The 25,182-nt window shown below is 38.0% G+C and overlaps 1 long non-coding RNA gene across 1 annotated transcript; it reads left to right on the top strand.

The window, feature by feature from the left end:
• Positions 1 to 58: 58 nt before the first annotated feature.
• LOC125397751 (uncharacterized) lies at positions 59 to 25,076 on the top strand. Its single transcript, XR_015736343.1, has 11 exons — positions 59 to 1,780; positions 3,720 to 3,785; positions 4,114 to 4,250; positions 4,746 to 4,831; positions 5,914 to 6,023; positions 6,857 to 7,594; positions 10,009 to 11,726; positions 16,435 to 16,513; positions 16,682 to 16,797; positions 22,210 to 22,326; positions 24,822 to 25,076. It is a non-coding gene; the product is annotated as an uncharacterized LOC125397751 (long non-coding RNA).
• Positions 25,077 to 25,182: the final 106 nt, after the last annotated feature.

Genomic DNA, 25,182 nt, shown 5'->3' with positions numbered 1-25,182 from the left:
CAGCATTTGGTAGAGAGGGCACACTGCAGTAATGAGCATGTCATCTATGTGGTGTAAGTAAGCACAAAACATTATTGTTTTCTCATGCTTATCTTGGTGGAATGTAAATAGGTTTGACCTTTTGAACATATATAGTAGGAGTGGTAAGCGTATTTTACATTTCTCCCCACACAAAGGAGTGCTTGTCCCACTTATGGTTGTTGTAATCATAAACCAAGCCTGCAGAAGAGTTTTGGAAATCAACGATGTTGTTCACGATATGGGGAAATAACACAAATAACTGAAGCAAAGTTTCATGAGAGAGCACACTTTTCATAGGATGTCTCCATGATTGATTGACTCTACAGAGTGTTTGGGGGTAGTTGCCCAGTTATGGGTTGTACAAGGATGTAATGACACATCTCTAAGTTGAAGCCACACTGCCTGGAGTTATCTATAGGTGAAATTACACTATAGTGGTCTTTTTCAACTTTGTATGCTGTGTTAGGCGTTATGGTTTAGTGGGTACATGGAGTCAGCTCTAGGGATGGCCCATCTGGTGCATAACTCTCAGTGGACAGCTTCAGAGGCAACATGCATGAGAGATATAGGCCAGTGTGAGTTGGTAGGAGGGAATCTGCGGGTGTAAGCTCTAAATTGTAGCAAGAAAGGAATACAAGGCAGTGATTTTGTATTGACATTTGACATAGTGAGCTAATTGGATAAAAGCAGAGAAATGGAGGTATAGGATTTTATTTTGTGAGCATATGTAAAAAGGCCACAAATTATAGCAGTAATATAGAACAGTATCAGGGATCACCAAAACTGAAACCTTTGGGAAGAGTCATGTAGCAAATAGGAAGCACATGATCTATAAAAATAAAAAAATCTACTATGTGAGTACTGTCTTTGATACAATGAAAAATCTGTGAAACGACCTTTGGTCATAGTAGCATTTAGGATCAGATATGTGAGACAATGGCAATCGAGGATAATTCAACTTTCACAATTCTGGTGTTATAGATAAGAAATGAGACTCTCTCACAGGATGACTTGTTTACATGTACTCCAAGGGGGCACATAAAATCAGTCTTAGGGCTTTGGAAGCCTAGCAACTAAGATTTGTAGCTATTGATTCCTCCTTGAGGCACAGAATGCCTAAACTGTTATAGTATAAAGGATACCATTCTCTGATGGACTGGCTCATGTGAGCCATTAGGGATGTTTGTCCATCAAGAGTGGATTCCCCAGGGGACTCAGAACCTAAAGGATTAGAGGTGGAGTAAGCACTTCTGTGGGGACTAAGTGTGAGAGAAGTATGTGTCATGCCCAGGTGATGAGGTTGAGAGTACCGTGTACAGGGCAAGTGCAGTGAGACTGTCATGGACGTTTAGTGGCTTTGCTGAACCTGTGTTCAGCAAGTTCTTTGAAAGGTTGAAAATTCTTTGCATTGTCTACATGGTGGTATTACATCTTAGATGATATGGGAGAATGCATAAGCAGAGGAAGACATCTATCTTGTATACTACAAGAAAAGTTGGTAAGATTTGTGTTGAGGCCAAGTTCCTAAGGAAAGATACTGAAACCAAGCCTAATTCTGTGGTAAAGGACTTCTAGAAAGTGTTAAAGCTTCAGGAGCTTCACAGAGGGCATCTGTGATAACGGAATATAAGTAAGACAATCACGCCTATCCTTATTGTGGGCAATTATGCTTTCAGATTAATACTATTTCCCTCTCTTCTCTGTAAAGGAATGTGGGCAGAGGATGATGTGCAGAGCCTGGACTTTCTACAGCAGTCAGGTATGTCTGATAGAGACGCAACAGCTTCTACTGCAGCCACAATGCCAACCCTGAGCTCTCTTATGACTCATATCATTCTATAAATAATTTAGTCCATTAGTTCTAGTGTATTTTTTTAATTAGGGATGATATGTTAGTGAGAAAGTTAATAATGGTTAATTTGGTTAGTCTTATGTACTCATACATGGGCACGATTAAAAACATCCCAGCAGGTCCTTTCAGAGATTCCATTATTATAACAACCTGTAGTCTGACTTTTATGTCTTAGAGTGGTGTATGCTGTGGGTCACATGGAAGTTCTAAAGAAATGCTGTAGCATCAAACCATGATGTCAGTACAAAGCATGCCCTGTGGGGAGATGGAAGACATAGTGATAGAAAACTTTTCACAAATAGGAATCTGTATTAGAGAACATAGGTTTTATTGGATTTTAAATAATTTAATAATGCTATTATACTTACTGATAAAGTGTTTAATTATATAATAATTGAAGTGCTATGGATTTATTATGGCAGGGCAATGGGGATCATGCCTTTAGTCACAACACTTGGGAGGTAGAAGCAGGCAGATCTCTGAATTTGAGGCCATCCTGGTCCACCAAATGAGTTCCAGAGCAACTAAAATTAAATAGAGAAATCCTGTCACAAAATCTTCCCCCCAAAACACAGTATGAACAAAAACATAAAAATAGTTTGCCATGTTATTTTTTATTAATGGCTGTTATTCACTATTATTCAAAAATGAGTAGTTAATGATTGTATCATATATTTGTGACTTAAGAAAACACTATCATACAGGAGACGATCTTACTGGATTGCTCACCTCATTCAGACCTCAAATTATACCAAGAATTATGCCCCTTTACCATTTCCTTGCCTTATTCTCAACTGGTGATTACTTAAGTAGTAACTGAATAGATGAGCCTTGGATGTGCTTGATCTGCCGCCATAGTCTTTCCTTAGTTTTGTTCATTACATTTCCTCTGTTGTGAATCCATTTCCTGTGAATTAAAGCATTTGGTTTGGGGAGCATGTTTTCTGGACTCTGGGAACTGCATTCACTTACACTCATAAAGAAGTGCATGAACTTACTAGTTTGAATTGTAATGATTGTGGTAGTAGAGTCCATTCAGTTGAGCTGCTGGTTACCATGGCAGATAAGATCTATCTCTGCAGTTGTTCCAAGTCATTGTCCTTGCTGGGTTGAGCTTTTTGGTGATACATTTGCCTAAATTCCATATGTAACCCCAATAAGCTCACTGTGTCACCAAGTAGAAGTTTAGATCAATTTTCTCTTAACTTTATTCGTGTCCTGGATGAATGCACCTTTATTCTGACTCTCTAAGGAAAGATAAATATCAGGAAAGCATGTCAAGGTGCAGTTTAATTTTGTTTTTAATTTTAAAAAATTATTTCTTTAAATTTTGAGATTATAATAAAATTACATACTTCGCTCCTATGCTTTCTTCCTCCAAATTGTCCTCTACATTCCTTCTTGCTTTTCTTGAAATTCATAACACTTTGAAGCATTATTTGATGTTACATACACATAACTATATGTATGTACGTATATATTTCTAATTAAATGCACTCTGCCAGGTCTATCTAATTTTACTCTTTGTGTTTTTTTCTAGATTGATCATCAAGTATATAATAATCATTTGTGTGTGTGCTTCCCTTGTTAAAATAAGATATCTTTTTTATTTAAAATCGTCGGAATGAGTAACATTTTCTTTAGTATTCTTTACTTTACCTCATATGAAAGAAAGGATTTGTTTAAACAACGACATCTTGAATTTTGCATGCAAATGGTTAGAAATAGAAAACACTTTAATGAATGAGATAACCCAGACTCTAAAAGATGAATATGGTATGTACTCACGCGTAAGTGGATTCTAGTCATAAATAAAGGACATTGAGCCTATAATTCGTGATCCTAGAGACGCTGAGTAAGACGGTGAACCCAAAGAAAAACATACATTCATCCTCCTGGATATTGGAAGTAGGTAAGATCGCCAGACAAAAGTGGAGAGCACAGGGGTGGAGGTGGAGTGTGGGAAAGGGGAGGGGGGAGAGATAAGTGAGAAGGGGAGTATTGGGGAGAGCTTGGGAGAATGGGATGGTTGAGGTGGAGGAAGAGTGGATATTGTAGCAGGGAAGAAGATATCTTAATTAAGGGAGCTATTTTAGGGTTGGCAAGAGACTTGGCTATAGAACAGTTCCCAGGTGTCCAAGAAGATGTCCCCAGCTAGGTTCTTGGGCAGCAGAGGAGAGGTTGCCTGAACTGGCCTTATCTCATAGCCACACTGATGAATATCTTGCATATTACCGTAGAACCTTCATCTGGCGATGGATGGAGAACCACATCGGAGCACTGGACTGAGCTCCAAAAGTCCAGAGGAAGAGCAGAAGGAGGGAGAACATGAGAAAGGAATTCAGGACTGCGAGGAGTGTGTCCACCCACTGAGAAGGTACAACTGATCTATTGGGAGCTCACCAAGGCCAGATGGACTGGGACTGAATGAGCATGTGATCAGACTGGACTCTCTGAATGTGGCTGACAATGAGGGCTAACTGAGAAGCAAATGATAATGGCACTGGATTTTGGTTATATTGCATGTAGTGGCTTTTTGGGAGCCTTGTCGGTTTGGATGCATACCTTCCTAGACCTGGGTGAAAGGGGGAGGGCCTTGGACTTCCCACAGGACAGGGCACCCTTACTTCTCTTAGGACTGGAGAAGGAGGGAGTGAAAGGGAAATGGGAGGAGGTGGAAATTTTTAATAAATAAATAATTTTAATAAAAAACAACAAAAGTAAAACAAAAAAGGTTTGTTTTTGAGCATTGGTGCTGACAATCGTCTAAAGTTCATGTGAAACTCTAGATGGCACCAGTGCACCTCAAATTTTCATAAGTATATTCTTTAGTTAACTATTTGGTTTCAGATCTCCTTTTATTTTTCCTTAGGAAACTTTTATTTCTCCAGCATTTTGTGCCAAGGAAGGAGCCTGTGGGAGCACCAATGAAGCCTCATCCATCAGAAAGGGCATAAAGTACTTTTATCTTTTTTTCAATAAAATTTATTGCTGTAAAACTTAGAAAGTATTTCTTTTATTAATGCTTCAGAGATTAAATTCAAGATATATTATTTTTGTATATTTTTAAAACTAGACCTACATTTGGTATAGGATCTGCTTTTTTGTTTAAGTATATTACAAAATTCAAACTTATAATGAAATTGCATCATTTCCCATTTTCTTTCTTCTTTCCAGAGCCTACCATATAACTCTCATTGTTAACTTTTAAATCTGTGATCTCTGTTTAATTGTTTGTTCTTTTTTGAGACAGGATTTATCTGTGTAACAGCCTTAGTTGTTCTGGAACTAGCTCTGTAGCCCAGACTGACCTCAAACTCAGAGACTGTCCTGTGCTTCTGCCTCCCAAGTGCTGGGATTAAAGGTGTATGCCACCACTGCCCAGTTTATCATTGCTAGTACACACATCCCCCCACATACCCACACAAACTCTCCTAATTACATAAATAAAGAGTCAACTATAAGTATTATGGAAGTGAAAAAAAAACAATTTTCTGTGTTATCCAATTATGACAGAATAATTGAGAAACATTTTAACTAGTATACATTTTGGGAATTCATGAGTAAAATAATATCAAAAAATGGTATTTTTGAACCCTTAATTTGTCTCAAATATTGTGTTTTTATAAGTGTGTGTGTGTGTGTGTGTGTGTGTGTGTGTGTGTGTGTTGTGTCATAATCTGGTAAGTTTTGCAAATGGGAAGTGTGAGAGGAATGCTTTTATCTTGTTCTTAAATTCTGGATGACAATTTCATCGATCCTGAATTTCTTTTTGTTCTGTATAAATTTTAGAATAATTTTTTTATCATTATGAGATAAGAATGCCACATATGGAGATCTGTGTGCCCACTGTACCTTATGTATACATTGCTTGTGAATACTGCATTCATTATAATATTAAAATTGCTTGTCTAGGAATCTGAAACTATCTAAACCTCATGTAGATCTTATTAGTCCTATAAAAGTGATTTTCTGTTTAAGTGTATATGTTTTACTTTTTTTCTAAATATTTCACTTTTTATTTTATGATCCTGTTGTAGGGTCTCACATACCTGCTCATGATAACCTCAGATGCAGGCGTGGAGGAAGTGCCTCTCCCCAACTTTGAGGAAGGTTTCACAGAAGAGAAATTCATCACACATATCCGGTGGTATTGTAAATCTTGCTATTTTTCCCTTTTGTTTTCAATTACTAATTTCTTGATTGTAAAATTCAATTATATTTTTATATTTTGATGTAGTACCATGTTTGCTGGCTATATCTTTAAATCTAAATTTTATGTATAGTTTATTATTTCTTTAGAAATCACATACTTTTTCCCCCAACAAGACATAGTTTATGTTTCTTGCTATAAAAACACCTACTGTTCATTTTGTCCAGCAATTTCGCTGAAGATAGTGTCCAATAAATATTCTGTGAAGTGTTATCAATTTTTATCTTTTCCTTTTTAGCTTTTGTGGAAGTACTAAACCCTTTATAGTTCTAGGTATTACCTCCATTTAAATGCATAAAATTCTAGCTCTGTGCATGACCTGATTTGTTGAGTCTTTTCTTCTTATTGGAGTAACCTTTCATAATCAATATAAAATTTTCGTACATTTATATGATCTTGGGTCATTTTCATCCCAATTCTCCTGTCTTGTCCTACTCCTCTACTGAATGGTATTTCTAAGTCCCTTTGCTCTATTTTTTTAATTTAGATATATGAGCATTAATACAAGACTTGTATATTTGCATAATTTTCACATCACTGTCTCTCTAACTCTTACTATTTACTCCTTACTCCACTTTCAAATTCATTACCTCTTCATTGCTTATTATTGTTATGCATATGCACACAAAAAATATTGTTGTATAAATATAACCTGCTGAATCCATTTGTTGTTTCTAGCCCTATAGTATACATGTTTATAGCCTTAAGAACACTCACATCTATTTATTCATATTTTGTCCTTTAACTTACATCATTAATTTCTTATACAGAGTCTGACTGTGCTGCACAATGAGGTTCCAACTCAAGCAGCAGAGCCAAACATCCTCTCTGCATCCTGAGTGCTGACACTGGTGGAGAATATTTCCCTGAGTTTGTGGTATTGTAAAACCTCTTGCTGCCCAATTCCATTTCTGATTATTGATTACTCATGTAAATAACTAGATTGAACTCTTTATTTTGTTGTGTTCTGCATTTTGCTGCAATCATTAGATCTCAGTGCATCTTCTTGATATCTGTTTGCTTTACTTTACACAAAGCTATGCCCTTTCTGAAAAATGTGGAAATCCTGTTTGTCATTTGTAGAGGACCGCAACCACATTCGCCATTGCAAGATGGCGCTGACATCCGTTTCCACCACCCGGTGAACAGGATAACGCACATGTGTTGGTAAATTTCCAACGCTGTAGTCCCTGCCTCTCCCGAGGCGTCATCTGGGATGATGGGTAGCTGACCAATCTGAGAGTGACACGTCCGAGGCGGGGACTGTTTCCTATATAAGGGCTGGGTTCGCCTCGCTCTGGGTCTCCACCATGTTGGCTTATGCTCTTGCTCTCAAGATGCATTAAAAAGCTATTCTGCAGAAGGATCCTACATGCCCTGCGTTGTTCTTGCTGGCGAGACAGTAGCGCGGGACATCTGGTGCCGAATCCCTCGGGACGCTGAGGGACCCTGACAACTGCTCGCACCGCCAGAGACCCCTTGGACACAAGGAGGATTCAGAACTGCAGGTCTGTATACTCAGAGAGATATGGCTTTTCCTGGATTTTTCGGTTTTGAGCTTGACTTGTTTCCGCATTGGGAAGGTTTCGTAGGGGCCTTGCTACCTCTTTTAGTAGTCCTCTTATTTTTCGCCAAAGACGGCTTAAAAGACGAATCCTGCCAGGCGGTTGCTGCAACGGAGGAAATCCAGGATAGCATTTCAGAAACTGAGTACAGTGAGAGGTTAGGTGCGCGCACAGTCTCAAATAAGGAAAAAGGACCCTCCAGTGGTTTTAAGAAAATAAGAATGGGGGAGAGGACTGACTTACAAGGTCGAAAGATTTCTGGAACCAACAATAAGAAAAAAGGAAAGGACAGTAGTTTATATCCTCTGCAGGAGCTTGAAGCTCTGCAAATTGAAAGTGACCATGAAAGTGAGCATGAAAGTTCTGGCTCAGGAGAAGAGGTAGAAGAACTAGATACAGAGGAGGAGGCAGAATTAACCAGCGGTAGGGCCATGAGGTCATCCCAAAGGGCCCATCCACAGGTCCTAAGGGAAGCCTACCCATTGCTCATTAAGAGTTTACAGCTATGGGGTCTTCAAATAGCTGCTGAGAAGGTCCAGATTACAGACACTGGCCAATTCTTAGGTTCTGTTATTCTTCCTGAAAAGATTCTACCACAAAAAATAAAAATTTATAGGGACGATTTGCGAACATTAAATGATTTCCAAAAGTTGTTAGGAGATATTAATTGGCTGCGACCGTTTTTAATAATCCCCTCTGCTGATTTGAAGCCATTGTTTGATATCTTGGAAGGGGATACTCATATTACCTCCCCTCGGGCCTTGACGCCGGCAGCAGAAGCAGCCTTATTACTAGTGGAGGAATCCATTAAGGAGGCACAGCTGTGCCGTATTGATGAAACTCAACCATTTGTTCTATGTGTGTTAAAAACAAGAAAGCTACCCACTGCTGTGTTATGGCAGGATGGACCGTTACTGTGGATCCATCCGCATGCTTCTCCTAACAAAAGTATTGATTGGTATCCAGCTACTATAGCTCAAATTGCCCTTAAAGGCCTTAAAATGTCTGTTAGTCATTTTGGTAAGCATCCAGCGGTTATGATAGTTCCCTATACCTCCTTTCAGATACAAACTTTGGCCGCCACCTCTGACGATTGGGCAATTTTGGTTACCACCTTTTCAGGAAAAATTGATAATCATTATCCCAAACACCCTCTGCTGCAGTTTGCTGCATGTCATCCCATTGTGTTTCCCCGAGTTACGTCTTCTGTCCCGCTAAAAGACGGGGTGATGGTGTATACAGATGGCTCCAAAAATGGTGTGGGAGCCTATGTTGTGGATTCTAAAATATATACAAAGAACTTTTCTGCCACCTCACCCCAGGTGGTGGAATGTATGGTGGTTTTAGAGGTTCTTCAAAAATTTCATTGTCCTCTTAATATTGTTTCTGATTCTGCCTATGTGGTTAATGCTGTTAAATTATTAGAGACCGCTGGAATTATAAAACCTACTAGTACAGTGGCAGCTCTTTTCCAGAGGATACAGGACTGTTTACTAAATAGGAGAGCTCCATTTTTTATCACACACATAAGAGCACATTCGGGGCTCCCGGGCCCCATGAGTTTAGGTAATGATCTGGCTGATCGTGCTACGCAGCTTGCTGCGGTAGCTCTTGCCTCCCCGTTACAGACCGCTAAAACCTTTCATGATAATTTTCATGTTACAGCTGAAACCCTGCGTAAACGTTTTTCTCTTACCAGAAAGGAGGCTCGTGATATTGTAACCCAATGTCACAATTGTTGCCAGTTTCTCCCTGTCAGACACACTGGCGTAAACCCCAGAGGGATTGCGCCTTTGCAAATATGGCAGATGGATGTGACTCATATCACTGCCTTTGGAAAACTTCAGTATGTGCATGTGTCAACTGACACATGCTCTGGCGTTATTCATGCCACACCACTTACAGGAGAAAAAAAACTCTTATGTCATTCAACATTGTCTTGAGGCATGGAGTGCCTGGGGCAAGCCCACATCTTTAAAGACAGATAATGGTCCTGCCTATACTTCTCAAAAGTTTAAACAATTTTGTGCACAGATGCAAGTCACACACATTACAGGCCTGCCTTATAACCCCCAGGGGCAAGGTATTGTAGAGCGAGCACATCGCACACTCAAATCTTATCTACTTAAACAAAAAGGGGGAATATTGAAGGAATTACCCCCGACACCAAGAGTAGCCATTGCCATGGCTCTGTTCACTATAAATTTTTTAAATCTGGATGATAATGGCCAGAATGCAGTTCGGATCCGCAGCGGCCCAAGGATTTGGTTATATGGAAAGATGTGTTTTCTAATGAATGGAAAGGCCCGGATCCCATCCTATTGAGATCCAGGGGAGCTGTTTGTGTGTTCCCGCAGGACCAGGAAAATCCATTCTGGGTGCCAGAAAGACTGACCCGAACGGTGAGGGGTGACCCACGACACGCGGACTCGCCTGAAGATTTGGCTTCTGTTCCTCCTACCATTTTGCGGATGGATGACAACGGTTACGAAGGAGCAGCGATGGGGGATACTTTCAGCCTTCCTGAAACCGACACCAGTCAGCCATAGAGTGGCAGTGTTTCCTCGTTTTTTTATTTTACAACCAATAAGACTCTGGGGCTCCCCTACCTTCTATTTATAAGCTTAGCCGAAGGATTCCAGTCCTGGGTTGTGTCCTTCATCTCCTACTTTAAGATTGGGTGGGGGCGGGAATGTTTGGAACAGCCCTATGCTGTGGATCAGTGTTTCTCCTCTGGATGGTCTGCTGACTCAAATCCCAAAGTTATAGGGACAAAGTGTGGTTATTGCACAAGCGCTGGCTGCCCTGGAACAGGGAACCTCTACTGATGTGTGGTTATCTATGGTGAAGCAGTAAGGTTTATGCCAACCAGCTCCTGCACCCCTAGGACACCTCTGTCCATTGCACAGGGTGGAGTGCTTGACTTAGCTAGCCCTGAAGGTTGTCGAGCTAAAGAGCATCGCACAGAGAATGGCCCTCTCTGAGAGATATGTCGCCCTGCATAAGGGTTTCCTGCCGTATATTCCCTTTCCCAGAAAGATGGCAGAGGGCAGGCCGGATAAGTTCCAGGTGTCATGAACCTAGGGGCAGATTCCGTGCAAGCCCATTATAATGTTTCCACTTTGGGAAGTGCGACCTCTATCTTTGCCTTCTGAGGGAATTGCCTTTCTGCAATGAAGTAAAAAAAAAAGGGGGGGGGGAGATGTAGAGGACCGCAACCACATTCGCCATTGCAAGATGGCACTGACATCCGGTTCCACCACCCGGTGAACAGGATAACGCACATGTGTTGGTAAATTTCCAACGCTGTAGTCCCTGCCTCTCCCGAGGCGTCATCTGGGATGATGGGTAGCTGACCAATCTGAGAGTGACACGTCCGAGGCGGGGACTGTTTCCTATATAAGGGCTGGGTTCACCTCGCTCTGGGTCTCCACCATGTTGGCTTATGCTCTTGCTCTCAAGATGCATTAAAAAGCTATTCTGCAGAAGGATCCTACATGCCCTGCGTTGTTCTTGCTGGCGAGACAGTAGCGCAGGACAGTCATTGGCACCAGACATCTAAGAATAAGATCTGTGTAGTATTTATTTTCCCCACAAACTGCTTTGAGGAAACCTTCCAGGACAATGTGAGATGGAGGTGGGAAGGGTAAATATTCCTGGTTTCTATTTAACATGCAGAAGTGTTGTCCTTTAAGGCTCTGCACAGGTGCTGCTTCCTTACACAATATGTTGTATTCTCTACATGCTGGATATTTTAATTGTTTATTATCTCATATTCTGTCCAGTTCATTGTCAACAGGTGTACAGATTTGTATTTTTCTTCCCTTTTATATTTTATATATTTTATTATCAAATAGACCCAAAGGAATGATTTTGTAAGTTAAATAATAACCTATTTTTTTTATAACTGCAGATATTCACATGTTAATTTTTCCTGAGCAGCCAGGAAAGGAAATAAACAACAGGATGACTTGGAACGGGATACAGAGTCGCTGAGCCTTCATTACTCTCCTCAGCTGGACCGTGAAGCAAGTTTTTTCTTTTTTTTGTGGGATGATGGATAATACAGGTGAAGGTATGAATCATCAAGATACCTTTTTTGTGGAAAAATGTTTCATATCTAGCATTCAGTGCAGTGAGATTCTGGTAATGATTAAAATGGAGAAGATGTTGACACTTGAGGAAAACTGATAATTACTGAAAATTATAGATTTATTATGTAGATTCCTAGCACTGTCAGCAGTGGTGTTTAAACCAATGTTTAAATGGCATTCAACAATGGGGAACTAAATATCTGTGAAAGGCTCTCTCTCTCTCTCTCCCACCTTGATATTGCCAGGAACTAAGATAACATCTCAGTATTGTTTAAAGTGGATTTTATTTAGTGGAACATAAAATAACATTCTATTGAGATGCTAATTGGATATTTTGATAGTGTTGCCTTCATGATTATTCATCATACCAAATCTACCTCACTGATTTTCTTGATCAGAAACATAACTCACCTCTTTAGTGTAGCAGCAGGCCACTTGTTCTTTCTGGACACCCAGAACTTTAATAATCACACAGAACCTATACTAATTAAATCACTGCTTAGCCTATTAGCTCTAGCTTCTTAATGGCTAACTCTTACATATTAATTTAACCCATCTCCTTTAATCTGTGCCATGTGGCTGTGGCTTACCATGTAAAATTCCCAGAGTCTAAGGCAGGCTACATGGCTTCTCTCTTACTCAGCCTTCTTCCTCCCAGCATTTCCCTGCCTATCCCCTGAGCAGGTCCTGGACAGTTTCTTTATTAACCAATGGTATTCAACACATACAGAGGGAAATCTCACATCTCTTTAGAATTCCTTTTCTCTTTTCTCCGTCCACATCACACCTTCATTTTACGACTGCTTACAAATAAAGTGCATGAGCAGGAAAACACCAGCATTTTAACAGATTTAGGGAATTAACAAGTTAGAGCTTGTTTCATACATTTGGAAAATCCTGGAGTATGTGAAACATAGAAGCCATACCTATTCATGACCCAGGATGGACAAAGAAGGATAAAGATTTTGCATTTGAGCAGGAAAAAGTAGTATCACACAGTAGAATGGACAGTCTGATCATGCCACACACCTTGTTCACACTCCTTCCTCTGCAGAACATCCCTTGTTACTGTACACACAAACCTGCCCTACTGCACAGAGCATGCAGTGACAAGCTCCAAATTATATGGAAGTTAGAGCTCATTGATAAGAATGAAATGCATGAACTTCTACAACCCTATAGCAACCCACTTGGAATCCCATTTACAGATGGTTTTCAGACACCATATTGTAAGATATGTGTGTTTGCATCCATCCTTCTTGAGAATATGCTCCTAGTAAGATCAGACTTAAATATGATTAACAGCATGGGATGTGTGAACTGCCACAACTCTAGAGAAGCCCACCCAGGAGACAATAGAGTTTTCAGATGTAACATTGTTATAAATATGTCACTACAGTAATACTATCTTAGAACAAGCTATGAACATCTTACATAGACATGAGAATCCAACAGATCATTGATCCAAACCATAAAAAGATTTGTGTCTTCATTAGCTTTTGGAGGAACAGTAATGCACCCTATTATACCTCAGCATTTTAAATCTTGAGGAAAAGATTTTTGTTCACTGTTTTTATCTATAACCACCATAGTTATTTATGTTTCCAACAGGATGCATTGCCTTCTTTTATGACAGAAGACAAGGTGGTTTATTAGATCTTCATTCCTTAGACTTCACAAAGCAGAGTGAATAAGGCAACTTTAGAAACAATTAAATTTACAGTGCTGTTTCATATTTCCAGTGTAGAGCAGAATTTGTTTCCTTTTGTCCAGTTCCTTACAAGGTTTGCACTCCAGCATGCATCATCAGCTACTGCTGATTTTCTTTTCCTTCTCAGTTGCTATTCCACGTATGAAATCCTACTTGTTCATGTATACTGTACATTTTTGCTTTCTCTCTCTCTCTTTGTCTCTCTCTCCATCTCTCTGTCTCTCTCTCAAGAAAAAAAAAATGAAAATGAAAACAAATAGAAAACCTTACAAAACAATAAAAGATACAATAAAACACACACAAAACGAACAACAAAACAGTCATAAACATGAATTCCATTCTATGTTTGCCCACTACTCCTGAGCATGGAGCCAGGCCTAGATGGTGGTTAATATTCTCAGTGACTCTATTTTAAAAATCTGATTTTTCACTTCTCAACAGATGTAAATTTCATAAATGTTTCTGATAGGAATAGGACTTTGTGTCCAAACATTTTATCAATATTGGTTGTAAGTGGTTTGAACATTTGGAGGTTTTGTTCATGCCTATTGCTGTAGAACCATCCTAAAATATGTTCATATATAATAGTAATTTAAAAGCAATCGATATGTGAAGGAAAAATCCCCAGCTAGGCATGCTGCCAATTAACCCTCCAGGAATTGATCCCATCTCTATAACAAACTCTGGGGGAACTGTTATAGCTTAGAAGGGCTAGAGGACGCTGTGGACATCTAAGAAACCATTTTGGTTTCAAAACATGGTATCTGCTCAGAGGATGTGGGGAACGGTGAACAGAGTGATAGGAAAGTGAAAAAAAATTCACTGAGTTGGATTAGAATGGGAGAATATGTATTTTATTGAACTTTTTCTCATTTTTCATCGTTTAATCATGGTGTTATACCTGTCGATTAAATATTTATAAATGTAAGAAATAAAGTTGTAAGAAATTATAATTCTATAATTTAGTAGCTGTATTTCATTGTTACTCAAAAATGAGGAGTTGATTGTTGAATCCTATATTTTTGGCATAACCTTTATATTAGAAAATAATACCAGTAGGTTTTTTCAGCCTATTTCCTATTTACTTTATTGTGCATTGTGACTTCATCCCGTCTTCACGTGACATCAAGTACCAGACACTCTGTTTTACTCATTCCTTGATTCTCTAAGTGAGATGAAGTTAAGCAAGAGTGAGGAGATGAAACTTGAATGTGTTTATTTAGTCCCAAGTTCTTTCCTCATATGACCCAGATTAGTGCATTTCCTCTGTCATCAATCAATTTCATCTTAATACAAACAATTCCTCTTTTGGTCGGATATTTGCTGGATGTGGGCCACTCCATTCACTCAAATGTTAACGACGCTCATGAACTTATTAGTTTGGAAAGACTTCTTCATTTTGCCTCATGTATAGAAATAGTAAGTAATGATTACAGTATCAGGGGCTATGAAGTGGAGTCATGGAGGGAAATTCCAGCTCTGCCCCGTTCCATGTCATAACCATGTTGTGCTGAGTTTTTGGGTGATGCAAGTGTCTGAATTCCATCTGTAACCCCTCAACACTCATTTGTTCACCAAGTATAAATTAAGTATATTTATTTTTAATTTTATGGATGCCATGTCCCACATGATTGGACCTTCCTTTATGTCTCTCTAAGTAAAGACAACCTGCAGAAAAGTATTCCTAAGCCCAATTTAAAATTTTTAAACATATTTTAAAAGATTATTCCTTTCATTTCCCCCCCACAAAAAAAAATCCTATATATCCCTTCTCGTTCTCTTTACTCTTTATGGTCTCCTTTTATATTGTTGTTACATGCATGTATGTATGGATATATGTTTATATATATAATATATATATATGGGTGTGTATATATATGCAAATATATTCTAATACATCTGTATAAATTTGTTTTTATTCTTTTGGGAATGACCGTCTTGTATTGAAATTGTTGTTTGTGATTTTATTGTTAAAACCAAATTTCTTATTTTTTTTAAATCTTTTGAAATACTTGTGCCATCTCCTGTATTTGTTGTTTTACTTCAAACAATAGAAAGATTTCAGTCTTTTGAGCTTTGCTATGGACACTTGCATGTATAAAGATACCATGAAACTCAAGCTGCCATTATTATGCTCTTGATTTTCTCACGCGCATTTATCAGTTAATTATTCAATATCAGTTCTAGTCTTATACCTCCTCTATTTCCTGTATCCATAGGAAAAATGTGTCAGGATAGGAGGAGCATTTGGAAACACACCAAGGTAGCCCCGTGCACCAGAGTGAACTTAGAGAACATTTATATCTTCCTTCTGGGACTTCTGTGGCTGCACATCTTAGAAATAATTGTTTTAAATAGTACTTCAACGATTAATTTGTAGGCTATACAATCTTTGATTATTTTTTAAATTATAGCTACATTTCAGTTTTGGTATGTTCATTCTTGACTTGTGTATTTTTTAAATTCTGGAAGTTCTAATATAATGGCATGATTTCTCCCATTTCATGTCTTCTCTCATAATTCTATCATATATTGATCCTTGTTCAATTTGAAGTTCATGGCTTTGTTTTCATTGTCCATTCACACAAACACACGCACATGCATGCACACACACATACACACGCACGCACACACACACACATATATATGAAATACACACACTTATGAACAATATTAAGTGAATGAAAATCCAATTCTCAGGTGTTATCCACTTATCATAGAAATTTTGAGAAAAATTTTGCCTAATATGCCTTTGGCGTTTCTAGGATGAGCTCAGTAATAACTAGTAAATGATAATTTTGAGAATTACTTTATCTCAAATAATATTATGTTTATGTGAGGGTATGTCTGTGTGTGACTGTTGTCACAATGCACTAGGTTTTTAAAATAGGAAATATGTTTGGAAGTTTCTGATTTTGTTTTATTTTGAGGATAATTTAATCGATACTTGATGTATTTTGGTTCTGTACAAATTTTAGAGTCATTTTGATCATTGTGACAAAGGAATGACACACAAGGGGAACTGGATGCCTACTTCATCCAAACTGTACATCACTGGTAAACATTGGATTTATTATTCATACATCTATTCTAGGAATTTGGTACTTTTTAATTATTATTTTGACGTTAATAGTCATATAAAAATTATTTGCGGCTTAAGTATACATGTTGTACAATGGCTCACAAGTTGTTCTTAAACATTTTATTTTTCCTTCTATAATGCAGATACATGATCACATCATCCTGTTCAAGATGATTTTAGTCTAAGGCACTGAGGAGGTCCTTCTCTGCCTTCTCCTGAGAAGCTTTTGTTGAAGACAAGACCACATACCTAGCTGATGGTACTGTAATTTGAGGGGCTTTCTGCCATTTATTTATTATTCATTTCTTGTTTGCAAAACTCAATCAAATTTTTATATTTCTGTGTACTGGCATGTTTTCTGACCATGTTTTTAATCCAAACATTTTTTTGCATATCTTATTAATTCTGTAGAAAGCACACTATGTTATTTCCACCTAGAAGTAGTTAATATTTCATGCTATAGAAACACCCACTGCTCATTTGCTCCACTATTTTCCCTGAGGATAATGGTCAGCAAATGTTCAGGGAAGTGTCAGTCACTTGTTTCTTTTACTTTCTACCTCATAAAGTTTCAGAGATGTGGTAGAAGGTGACTGGAGGTTTACATAGAATACACAGTCACCTGAATACTGATAACACAGATGAACATACACAATGAACAAAGGAAAGCCCAGAAGAACTCAATCTTACACAAAGCACTATATTCTTCTGCGGGAATGTGGGAAAGTTATATGCCATTCTCATGGAAGAGCACACATTTTTTTTTATCTAGTACCAAAAGGCCTGCTTTGAAAACATATGTGCAGGTATTGTTAACAGATTTATCAGGTTATATTTAAGAATAAATATGTATTTGTATAAATATATGCATCCAGCAAGAATCGGTAAAATATGAGTTCATAAATATGAAGGAGAATATATTGAGGTATATGAGAGGGTTTGAAAGAGCAAGGAGAAGGGAGAAATGTTTTAGTTAATTTATACTCTCAAAAATAAAAAGAAACAAAATAATATACTACATGTACACACATGCAGAAACACAATCACACATACACACATGAACACATATGCACACATGTTTGTGCACAAACATGTGAATGCCCCACCACACAGAGGAAAACAGAAAAAGATACGACAGAGTTATCAAATTAGCACAGAATAGTGTGATTAGGAAAGAGGGAAGATTTTTACCTTGAGGTATGGAAGGTGTCTTTTTTAATACAATATTTATGTTTATATTGAGTAAAATATTTTTAAGAAAGGAAGGTACCAAGGAAACAGTAATAGTGTTTGTATTCTGTTTGTTATATACATGTACACGTTGGTTCAAATCTCATACCAAACTGCATGTTCATAAACACACAGGCACAGACACACAGCACAATACATGTATGCACATATGCATACACACAAAAAAGAGAGTTGAAAACATTAGCATAGGCAGTGATTATAGGCATTGGTATTTTATATTATATTATGGAGGATGGATTTTTACAAACACACAATATTTTATCTTTGAGTTGAATAAGTTATTTTAAAGAAATGATGGCATACCCTTCTAATTATAAATTCACACTCTCTTTCAAATTCCTGATCTATTCTTCACTAGTTTTATTGCATACATATGCCTACATTCACACACACACACACACACACACACACACACACACACACACACACACACACACACGTGTATATAAATATAGTACATATAAGAAATTTAGTTCATATAATATTGCTTGTATTTTTTTTAGGGCTGACTTGTAATCTTCATCTGCATCTAACATGTACCAATGAACACCTATATTCACCTGCCACTTAAGTGAATCAAGTCATGTAATTTAATGAAGTTAAATTATTTTGAGTTCCTCCTTGAAATCATGAATCATTTCTTACAAATCATCCTGTGAATATATACACATTATGTAAGTTCTCCACTTTCCTAATGCAGCAACACCTTAATACAGTTCCTTATGCTGTGGTGATCCCCAGTCATAAAACTATTTGTGTTACCACGACATAACTGTAATTCTTATAAGTACAGTTATTATAATGTCAATCTCTGTGTTTCCCCTGTGGTCTTAGGTGACCCTAGTGAAAGAATGGTTTGTATTCTAAAAGGGTTGAGACCAAAGGATTGAGACCATGGTCTTATGTAAATTTTATTTTCTTCGTGTTTTCTTTCTTATGGAGTATTTTAAGAGGGTAAGATTTCAAGGTCAGGATAATTGTCAGGTGACACACATTAGGAACAATTTAACAGAGCACAAACAACAATGAGCATATTTCATCATTTACAGACCTCAGAGGAGGAAACTCACAAGCCTCAAAGATAATGGATTGACAGATTGATAACACACCAGGAATCATTGAGTCATAACTAGATGAAAATACACATGTAGCTGACAATTAGGTAAATAGGTGCAGAAGAGGAGGTGAGCATAGCAGGGTCACATCTTTTTATCATGCCATTTTTGAAACCTTTCATTATCGGTTCAGAGGAAGTAACAAGTTTCCTGGGGTCTTACGTTAACTAAACAGGGGTTTCTGTTCTCCTCCACATGACCTGCATAAGCTGTGAAACTCACTGCATAAGCTCAAATGTTGATCTCACTTTCCACGAGGATGACATTTTAACGAATTTAATTTAATTTTAATCAATTTTAAGTGAATTTTAAGAACTCTGGCTCTTTCAGGAAGTCGATTACTTGTATGTGGTTTGAAGACAGCTTGCTGTCAGTTACTTGCTGACAGCATGAGCCAAATGGTTACCTGAGTTGAGGTGGTAAGTGCAGTCCCCTCCAGGTGGTTCCAGAGCCAGCTATGAATTACCTCTGCCATGTTAAAAGGCCTAGAGTCAGGGCCAGTATCCACGGCTGTGGCAATTTACCATTTTAAGATGTTCTTTCTCAGAAAAGGATTTCAGATACACAATAGGACAGATTTAGCCATAAAGGATTCTAAATGAGACACAGTGTGATTAAAACTGAACATAGTCATAGGAGAGAGAAGAAAGAGAGTTGTAAATAGAAGTAAATCATTTAAAAAAATTAAACAAAGTATTTAAAGAGGCAGTACAGACAGTCATAGATTAAGGGAATAGAGAAAATACACAGAGAGTCTGGATTATGTATACTATTGTGTTTTCTTTGAATTTTTTGACTGTGAATTAGCGAAGTAAAAGAGATATTTCATTGTATGGGTTGCTAAGCTAAAGCAACATATATACCATAAAGGTATCTTGACTTTAGAATTTGGGTCTAAGGATATGCTGCTTTGGAAAAAGAAAAGGTTCTGCTTTTGATTTACAGAGGATGAAAAGCTGTAGATATCTTACTGGATAATATAGTTTGATCAAACAAGTTCCCCTTAAATAATGGCCTATCTATTCCAACAATCACAACAGCTTCAAGACTGAAGGCTGAGATAGATTAAACATATAGAATAAGACATGAAACACCTGATTTACAGTGCTCCTCATCAGTAGGAAGTAATCGAGAGCACAATGCCCAAATTCCCAAACCTTGTTTATATTTTTTTTCATTTAAGTGCGGGTATGCTACAGACATGAATAGTTTATGTTAGCATGGATTTTGGTCAATTAATACAAATATAAGGTCAATTTTGTTATATGTATATCTCTACTCTTGATTAAGGTGTTGTGTTTGTGCTACTCATTTAAAAATTTAAAAATGTACTGTGTGATTAAGAAATACAGGTTAATAGACAGTCACTTATAATAGTCAAGCTTGTAGTCATTTTAGTTAGATTTTGGAGATGTGCAGAGACATATTTCAGATGGATAAATATTTTCAACTCTTTCAAAGATATAGAGAATATGGAATTTAATATATTTTAAAATTTTATGACTTTTTATGACAATGAGACACATCTGCTCTTGGCAGCTTCAATCTACTAAAAGAGGTTTACGGGCATTTTAGAGGTTCCTTATAGAGTTTGTTAGCCATTTGGGCAAGAGCGCGCTCTTGTCTGGACTGTTTGATGTTATGCTGTATGCACTGCAATGCAGAACCCACAGAAAAATGAGTTCTGAAATTTCCTAAAGAAGATGAGACAGTCTTTCAGGGTTTTTGCTTCATGAAATAGTCTGCCAGACAATCTGCTGGACACAGAAGGAAACAACTGACAAACTGTCAATATAGGTGGGACTGCCCTAAATTTACTACTTCATGGAAAAGTCTGTAAGATGCTAAGGGGCTGTAGGCTGAAGCTGGGTGTGCCAATGTTACAGAAAAACTTTGAGTGACTGCCGAGGCATTGAGATGTCTCTATGCCATTTCTAGACATTTGGTAGTTGTTTGCAATATACTTCCTGTTTACTTAGATAGTATTATATCCTTCTGGAGTCTTTGATGAAGTTGAAGAAAAGATTGTTATAGTTTTCCTTAATTATAATTAAAGAAAAAGTAATTATAAATATTGTAAGTATAATTCTTTTATGATACCTGTTTTCTTATAAGTAATTTTACTATGTTAAACTTAAAACATTCCTTTTTATTTAGACAGAAAAAGGGAGGTAATGTGGGATTCCCCTCTCTATACTGTGAATAAGTTTTATTATCATTGGTTAATAAAGAAGCTGCTTTGGGTCAATATCAGGACACAATATAGCGAGGCAGTGATTCTGATATAGATAGATAGATAGATAGATAGATAGATAGATAGATAGATAGATAGATAGATAGATAGAAGAGTGTGTGTGTGTGTGTGAGGGGAGAGAGAGAGAGAGAGAGAGAGAGAGAGAGAGAGAGAGAGAGAGAGAGAGAGAGAAGGGGGATTCAGAGAGATGTTATGTAGCTCCCAAAGGAGACAAATGGCCTGGAACCTTAATGGTAACCATGAGCCTTGTGGGAAAATACAAAATAATAGAAATGAGCGGGTTAATTTAAGATGTAAGAGCTACATCTAAGAATATGCTAAAATCCCATAGAACCTTCATCTGGTAATGGATGGAGATAGAGACAGAGACCCACATTGGAGCACTGGACTGAGCTCCCAAAGTCCAAATGATGAGCAGAAGGAGGGAGAACATGAGCTAGGAAGTCAGGACCACGAGGGGTGCATCCACCCACTGAGACGGTGGAGCTGATCTAATGGGAGCTCATCAAGGCCAGCTGGACTGATAGTGATGGAGCATGTGATCAAATGGACCCTCTGAATGTGGCTGTCAATAAGGGCTGACTGAGAAGCCAAGGACAATGGCACTGAGTTTTGATTCTACTGCATGGACTGACTTTGTGGGAGCCTGGTTTGTTTAGATGCTCACCTAATATACCTGGATGGAGGAGGGAGGACCCTGGACTTCCCATGGGACAGGGAACTCTGACTGCTCTTAGGACTATTGAGGGAGGGGGAGGTGGAGAGGGGTAGGTAAAAGGGAGGAGGGGAGGGTAGGGAAAAGGGAGGCGGGGAGGGTAAGGAAAAGGGAGGCGGGGAGGAGGTGGAAATTTTTAATAAATAAATAAATTAATTAATTAAAAAAGAATATGCTAAAATCATTGGCCAAGCACTATTGCAATTGATGTAGTTTTGTGTAATAATTTCAGTTCTGGGCAGCCGGGAACTGATATGCAATCTCTGTTTACAATTATCTTTGTTGTGAATAATTATGCTACCATAGTAATATGTTATTCCTCTCTTCTGTGAAAAGGAATCCTGGGAAGAGGTTGATGTGCAGAACCTGGACTTACAAAATAGTCAGGTATGCTGAATGGAGGGGCAACAGCTTCTACTACAATGGAAATGCATGGGATCTCTGATAAATCAGGTAATTCTAAAAAGGGTTTATACCACTTGTTCTGGTGTTTTGTTTGTTTTTTCCATGTGATGATCTGTTTGGGAGAGGACAGACTCAGTTTGAATTTTATGAATTCATACTTGGGCTTGCTTATAAACATTCCAGCAAGTCCTTTCAGAGACTCCATTATTGTGACAACCTGCAGTCAGACTTTTCGGGCTCAGATAGGTATATGCTGTGGATCATGTATAAGTTCTAAAGAACTTCAAACCATCAAACCATGAGGTCAGTACAAAGTATGCACTGTGGGGAGGAGGAAGACATGGTGATGGAAAACTTTTCACGGAGAGGGGTTTATATTAGAGAACATATACTTTACTGTATTTTCTATCATTTAATCAAGGTATTATACTTACTGATAGATTATATAATTATATAGTAAATGAAAGGCTAAAAATTTATTATGGCTGGGCTGTGAAGTCTCATACCTTTAATTCCAGCACTTGGGAGACAGAGGTATGCAGATCTATGATTTGAAGGCCAGTCTTATGTACAGAATGAGTTCCAGAACAGCCAAGGCTACACAACAAAATCTTGTCTGGCAATTTTCCCATCCAAAAAAAATATAATCAAAACAAGTGATGAATTCATTATTTCATATTTTATTAATAACTGTTATTCATTGTTAAGAAAAGTTGCTAGCTGATGATGGAATCATATATTTGTGACAGAAGATTTAACATTAGAAAATAGCTCTAGTAGTCTGTCTGTACCTGTGACCAGTTACTGGAATGCTCACTTTAGTCAGACCTCAAGTTATATCAAGAATCAGGATATATTACGACTTCCTTACTTCATTTTCAACTATAGATGACTTAAGTAATAAATGAAGAGATGAACCTTGCATTGCTCATTCTTTTGCCATGGTCTTTCCTATGTATTGGAACACAGCATTTTCTCTGATTTGAAGCAATTATTATGTTAATTAAGCATTTGCTTCTTGGAGGATGTTTCCTGGACCAAGTGTGTTTCATTCACTTATTCGCCAAAGAATCTCCTGAATTTAAATGTTTGAAAAGGCTTCTAAAATTGTCTATTTAGAAACATAGCAAATGATTATTGTGGTAGTTTGGCCTCTTCAGTGGAGATGCTAAATGTCATGGCAGAGAAGAGCTTGGAAGGTTGAACTTTATCATGCGTGTGCCTGAATTCCATCAGGGACCCTAGTAAGCACACTGATAGTATTCTTTGCCTTACAGAAGATTTTCATTTTCAGGAGGACACACCTATTAATTGTTAATCTCAGTTTGTATGCTACTCTGGTCATATTTGGACATTGTCTCCTTTGCCAATGCATTCAAGGCAACTTCCTACCTCACAATAAGTTCTCACTCGTAAGTGGATATTAGGTGTAATTAAAGGATAACCAGGGTATCCATAGACTCAGAGAAGCTAAATAACGAGGGGCCAAAGAGATACAGGGACATTCCATGGAAAGGTGAAATAGAAGAGATCTCTTGAGTAAACTGGGATTGGTGGGGAATGGAGGTATGGGAATATGAGGATACAGGTTTAGTGAGTTTTGGATGGGATGAATGGAGACAATAAAGAAAGAGATATCTTGAATGGGGTGTATTTTGGACACACAAACTTGGGGACAAGCACACATATACACATATACATGCAGAGATATTTTGAAGTTTTTTTTCATAATACATCTTAAATTATTTCTTTACTATTCTGACACTTCAAGATCTTTCATACTGATAGGGTACATTGCTTGACCAGGAGTAGAACTCACCATTTTTTTCTTTAATCTAATCACCTTTTCTAGGTCACTCTAATAGTTCCAATATCATGTGATGGCTCATGTGTACATTCATAACAGTAATAAATATTGACACACGCAGATAACAAATATTCAGTAGCAAACTACCCTTGCCTCTTCAGAGTCACATTCAGAGGGGCTCACACAGAAATGCAGGCTTTCTTATAGGAAGCCAGGATCTATTACCACGGATCTAGGTACATGCTCATGCTCCAGACAACTCTGATTGATTTCCTCTGTTATCAATTGCAACCACATTTCATGTTAAATTACATTTTTTCTGTCTTTCTAGTTTCAGTTTCCCTGTTTCTGTGGTAACAACAGGGAGGGGGAGAGATACATGAAACAGCAGCTCAGATGAAATCTCCATAGTTACAGCAGGCCCTTGATTTCCATTGGTAGCTTTGAGATCTGCCTTGTGATTGGCTCAAATCCATTCTCTTAGCCAATCCGAGGCAAATGGAGATAATATCAGTCCCTTCACAGAGGGGTTTTGTCAGTCAGGCTCCTGGCTAGAGTCCAGCTCTCAGCTGGATCCTGGTTCTAGCCAGGACCTGACTATAACCTACTAGTCAATGAAGGCGGATTGCTCCTGAAACCTGCAGGGAGGCAGAGCCAATTGACATCCAGCATAGCCAGGTACTTGCTAAGATTTCCCACATGCTGACTGAGTCACCTGCTCCTTTTTTCTGTGCAGGAAATGTCTTCCTGCTTCCTAAGCCGCTGTATCCCCTTTAAGATACATCATCGTCATTCAGCTTTGGATTTTGGCTTTATCTGCAATGCATGTGATTCATCTCAGCCATCAGTATCTAACCAAGAAGGAGACCTGCTGCTCTTTACACACCCTTCATGGGTCTACTGTGTAGATAATTTTCTTTAAGTAAGTCTCTTATATGACAATATGAAACTCTGAGAGCTCATAGCTGAATGCTGAAATATTTGCTGACACTGTTTTATTTGCATATGGTCTTTTCATTAAAGATAGATTTTGTTTCATACAATAGATAATGACTATGGTTCCCTGTCCTCCAACACCTTTAAGATATTTCCCACAT

Source organism: Myodes glareolus, chromosome 24, assembly GCF_982192425.1.
Source record: "Myodes glareolus chromosome 24, mMyoGla1.1, whole genome shotgun sequence".
Taxonomy (NCBI): domain Eukaryota; kingdom Metazoa; phylum Chordata; class Mammalia; order Rodentia; family Cricetidae; genus Myodes; species Myodes glareolus.
This window is presented reverse-complemented; position numbering and strand designations above follow the sequence as displayed.